The following is a 6000-nucleotide window of genomic DNA, read 5'->3' as shown; positions in this document are numbered from 1 at the left end:
TCTCTATTATTGCAACACCACTCCACTATTCCTTTAAGTGATTAAACTACATAACATAGTGTTTTTGTTATGCCATGTATTATAAATATCAAGTTTATATAAGTGCTATTCTTGATTATCCTGTCAGTTTTCTTCAGATAGTGAATAAATTATAATACGAGTGGCCTACCTAATTTTCATCATATTTTTCTCCCATACATTACATTTGATAAATCATTTTCACCATGAAATATGAAGACAACGAACAGTATTCAATCTCGAAAGTTTATGATATTTTTGTCCGTAATATGATTTAGATAAAATTATTCATGTACAATAATGTTAATTTTCTTATATAGGCAGTTTGCAGAAACTATGGTGACAAAAATTACATAGATCCCTTAAAAGCTATAGTTTGCCACGTATATATATAGCAAATAGCCTTCAGATACTAATCATTATTGATGTGCACTATCCTGTTCGTGTGTCCAGAGCAAAGTTAATTGTGAACATTACATACTGAATGCTACGTTGCCATCTTGTTATATGCTAATAATTTATGTGATGCATTGGTTCCTGGTGGAAAATTTCAGTTGAGTGTATAGTATTTTGTGTCAAATGTTCCAGAGTATCACTTGACTAGGTATAAAACTTGCTCAGACATATATTTAAAAAGTAACAACAGAATTGGTCGTAAAGGTCGTGGCATATGACTGCATGAATTCTACCGATGAGAACATAATCAAGAAGTAAAAGGTGAAAGGAACGGATATTTAAATAAAATATGAAGATATAGAATAGTAATCCAGCTTACAAATCCAATCAAACAAAACCAATATAGAGAAGACAAGCCAGGTCCCTTTTCTTGTATATTAAATCAGCTGTGCTTGTGATAATGGTTATAATTATGCAGTAAACTTGTTTAATCCGAATGTGTATTCCAAAACCGTGTCCTTATACAATAGACACATTAAGTCGCTTAAGGTTAATTCATTTGTATTGAATAGAACCAGTAGTGTCCGGATCAATTACAGTGTAGTAAAGTTTTACTGTACATACAAGTAAGGGAAGTCATGTAACGAACATCATGATGTAACATGTAATTCATTATTTTATAAAATGTTCCTTAACTATAAAATTATCGTGCAGACTAATTGCATTATTGTATAGATGCAAATTGAATCTTTCAACGAGGAGGACGGAAAAGGGAGAAATTTCAGGAAATAGATCAATGCCAGTATACTATGAGTTACATGTCATTACACTGTATTATTTTGCATATGATTTATTCACAAATTTTGCGATTTTTTAAGAGGTTTTCCTCCACAGTACTTTGACAATTTAAACATTCATAAGATGATGTAGAAAGAATTTCAAAATTTCGAAATTATCGGCTTTTCGAAGCTTTAGAAAAAAGACAAACAGTTAACAAAAAGACTAGATGGTAAATTTTTTCATCTCAAAATAATTGGACGGCTTGTAACAACGAATACATCAACGAGAAATGGGCTCTCTATCTTTTTAATTTTAATTTCATTGACAATCAGTCTTTATGCATCGAACTTGCCGAACTTATCATTAATAAGACAGTAACTTAACGTGAAATATAAAGCAAAAGGCAATTTGTACAGCGCTATGAAAAAAAAAATAAATGATTTTTATCAATATTTTACCATTTTGGGAAATGCTTTTCATATCAAGGGAATGATTAATTCTACTCCTTTACGGAATTTCAGACATAAGATTTCAGACAAGCAAGTTAATAATGCAGAATCATGTATGTGATTGAAGGTGTCTAAAAATTCATCTTAAAACCCCAAATACAGCTCTGGAAAGTGTTTCTAGCCAAGTATTCAATGTACATCTCTGTTTATGTACTTTCATTTCAAACTCTTTTACATGTATATGGTGTTTCTACGTACCATCCGCTTGCATTTCAACTCAACAATAATTTACTTCCTTCTTGTTTTGGTCTTCAAAATGACTGTCCTCTTATCTGGTTATATTTATTTTGTTGCAATTTTGAACATTCATTCGATCAATGGTAAGTTAAATTTAGTGTTTAAACATTTGACAAATAATTTTTGTTATTATTTTACTTTGTATCCAAAATGTTCTTAAAGGATAATTAAAACGTTTTGAAAATAACACAGCCAAAGAGATTAAACATATACGACTCCGGCTACATGAAATAGATTTGTTTCTATAAGAACATAAAAAGAACACGATGTATAACGATTTAGATAACATAGATATTAATTTTTACAGCAAAGTATTGTGCATTTCAATTGGGAAGAAAGTATATAAACACAGATAATTGCACTAAACTAGAACACTGTAAAAACAAAGACTTTGATGAGAACAGTGGGGAGTGCCTAGGATCTGGGAACCAGTGTGAACCTGGGTGGATGGGACCGGGATGTCAATATGGTAAGTTCAGGCAAAATGACCTTGTGAAATTGTAAGAAGTGAAGCTAACAAACAGTGACTAATCTCATAAATCCAGAAAACAAAATGAATCGTGAACAGTCAAAATCTACGGACCCCTGAAAATACTAGTACCAGAGGTGGGATGGGGAGCCCAGGAGGAGAAAGCATCCCCTGTCGAGCGGTCACATCCACCTACGTCCCGGCGATAGATTGTAAACAAGGTTTTTTAACGACAGCAGAATTTGTGAAAAGCTACTTTAAACAAGGATATTGAAATTCTTATTTGTTTGGATTGTTTTACTCTTATCTCTTATTTCAGACATAAAATTCAATAGTTTTCTTTGTTTTTAGACTAACTTAAAACTGGATTCCCTTGTTTAATTAGTTTTTTATCAGGTGTTTACCGAGTGACATTTGTTTAATACAAAAAGGCCAAAGACATCTGCTAACATTGATTTTAAAGATTCTATTTTATTGGTGTTCTGATGTCTTTGTAATGGTTCAATTCCTCATAAATATACATTAGAAAGTTTTTGATTGAGATTCTTAAATTAAAAATACTGTTTTGAGAGTATCACAGATTTGAAATCTTTCGCTACCCAAAATACTGACTGCATGTTGTAGTTTCTTCTTCTTTTATTTCAGCACGAATCTCTTTAAATTTGAAAATAACATCTACTATATTTAGTCAACAAATTATAATTACATTAATATTATAGACTGTTCTATTGTGAAATGACAATAGCCAATAATACTTTAAACAATGGAACGTATATTAAAAAAGTTGAAGATAACGAAGAGTGATCGATCTCATAAATCCTGTAAACCATACGAATAATAATAAGGACTCTGGTAACACCATAGATGGAATTAGGTGTGGAGGAGTCGACTGGTCACATCTTCGGTGAACCCTCTGTATTGATCAGGTAAACTAAGCAACTCAGAGTCAAAATTACTTTAGTACAATTATCAAACAATTGGTATGAAGCATGTTAGTCAAAGTAATACCTAAAATAATTATAGTTGCAAACATAACCTGTATCTTTAAATCTGCAATAAATTTGTGAAATACAAAGTTGTTGAAAGACCTGTAACATCAACGTTTTTGTCAGTAGCCTGCCTCGTTTAAAATGAATCATGAACAGAATGTGATGTAATCATAAAATAAGTCAGATTAATTGTTTTTATTTGAAGTTATTTTTGTGTCTCTATAGAGATACGATGAATTAATAACAGGAAAATTACATACAAAAATATTATCGCGGAATCTTTTATACTTCCCATTCTTTTTGTGCTAAATCCATGACAATAATACAAAGACTACTTTCAGCTTACTTATTAATCATTTGGTGACTTATTTAAACATCCAATGCAAATTTTAATGTAAAAATAAAGTCAGAAAAGGAGCAAAATGCCCTGAGGCCTGCACATTCCATGGAGTGTTGCTACGTAATTTTTACAAGGCCTTATAAAGTTTAAACCTTGAAAGAAGTCAGTACAGCATGCAATTACAAGTATGGGTACTACAATTTCTCGAAATATTTTATTACAATTACATTTAATCTGTTTTTGTTTCCAGTTAATTTAGCATACGAAACTAATCTAACCAGGTCAAGTCTTGATGGAAACTTGGACACATTCGAGCCCATTAAACAAATGCGAATTGATTTAAAAGGAAGATTCATAATATCGGCTTTAAAAATCCATGGTAATATCTTCAGATTTTTTTGAATTGCATAGAAATTGACTATCTTTGAAAAGACTTACTCAAGTAGTTTAAACCAATATCTGTTTTATTTCGGTATTTATATTATGTTTTTATTTTTGTTCTTGCTTGGTTTTTCTACAGCTTATCCACCAGACAACATAACCATTGAGACTATAAATAACGAAACATGTTACATTGGACAACTTACTAAGAACTCCTCCCTTGTGTTCTGCAATTATGTTCTGAGAACAAGAATATTAGATATTTCATTTACACAAACAACAACCGTTTTCGAAATAGAAGTTTTTGGAGGTTTGTATGTATTTACTTTATTTAAGCCCAGTAAATATTGTCCTTGCAACAAAATTATCATAAATTTTACTGTCGAATTTGAATTCTTTTATATTATTTGCATACTTTTTGATTGGTCATCTGCAAATCTATATCGTTAAAAAACATTCTGATTCTACACACAAATACTCCGATATTGATATAATAAGAGGCCCACAAGCCTTACAGGTCACCTGAGTATCATGCAACAACTTCGCCACAATTAAATTGGATTCATGTTTTAAACCAGAGGCCATGAAATTCACAATTTCGAAAGAGGCACACTTGCTCATCATAATTTTACATTTAGTAAGCTTACTTAATACCCAGAAAGAGAGCAGAGGGTTATCAAAGAATTAATGCATTTTCACTATGTAATCATTAGAGACCTGCCCTAACACCAGAACCATGACCCAGGGGCCATAAAATTCACAATTTTGGAAGAGGCATCTTTACATTTCATAACAATACTCTTAGTTCATCAGCTTAATACCCAGGAGAAAAGAAGATTTTCAAAGAATTATTGCATTTTACTATGTAATCATTAGAGCCCCACCCTAACACCAGAAACCCTGACCCAGGGGCCATGAAATTCATAATTTTGGAAGAGGCACCTTTACTCATTATAACTAAAAGCATCAGTTTGTTAAATACCCAGGATCAAAGAAAAAGATTTTTAAAGAAATAATGCATTTTCACCATATATTCAACAGAGCCCCGCCCTTACACCAGAACCCCTAACCTAGGGGCCATGAATTTCACAATTTTGGAACAGGCACCCTTAAATATCATTACTATACTCAGTACTCTTAGTTCATCTAATACCTAGGAGAAAAGGAGAAGATTGTTTAAGAATTATTGAATTTTTACTATGTAATCATTAGAGCCCTGCCCTAAAACCAAAACCCCTGACCAGGGGCCATGAAATTCACAATATACTCATCATAACTATGCATTCAGTTTGTTTGCCCTGGATTAGAGAAGATTTTTAAAAGAAATAATGCATTTTCACTATATATTCAACAGAACGCTGCCCTAACACCAGAACCCCTGACCCTGGGGCCATGAAATTCACAATTTTGGAAGAGGCAGCTTTCATCATCATAACTATCTATTTATTTTGTTTTCATAATATCCAAGAGCACAGAAGAAGCTTTTTTAAAGAAATAATGCATTTTCACTATAGAATAGAATAGGATTTATTACCAAATCAGGGCCCAATGGGCATAAACATATGATTGCGCCCATGGGAAAAGGGCCCTTATGGCAATTTTTACACATTTTAAGTTTTTCATGGATATTAATAGAGCAAGGTTAGAAGTTGCCAAATCTGAATTTTTATGGCCCTACGTCAACTCTAAGTAGGTTTTTTCTTCATTTATATCAATGATACTTTAACAGGTAAACAATGACGTCATGTTACTTTCGCATCAACGTCAAAAGTTTTCAGAGTGAACATGACTTTCACTTTGCATTGTAATGTTACTACGGTATGTATGTTATTGAGCATTTCCAGAAACATTTTTGAGTCATTGTCTCTTTTAATAATTGTA

This window comes from Saccostrea echinata, unplaced genomic scaffold (assembly GCF_033153115.1).
Source record: "Saccostrea echinata isolate AGI-Se365-2 ecotype Australia unplaced genomic scaffold, CSIRO_AGI_Sech_v1 ptg000022l, whole genome shotgun sequence".
Classification (NCBI taxonomy): domain Eukaryota; kingdom Metazoa; phylum Mollusca; class Bivalvia; order Ostreida; family Ostreidae; genus Saccostrea; species Saccostrea echinata.
Note: the sequence above shows the minus strand (reverse complement) of the source record.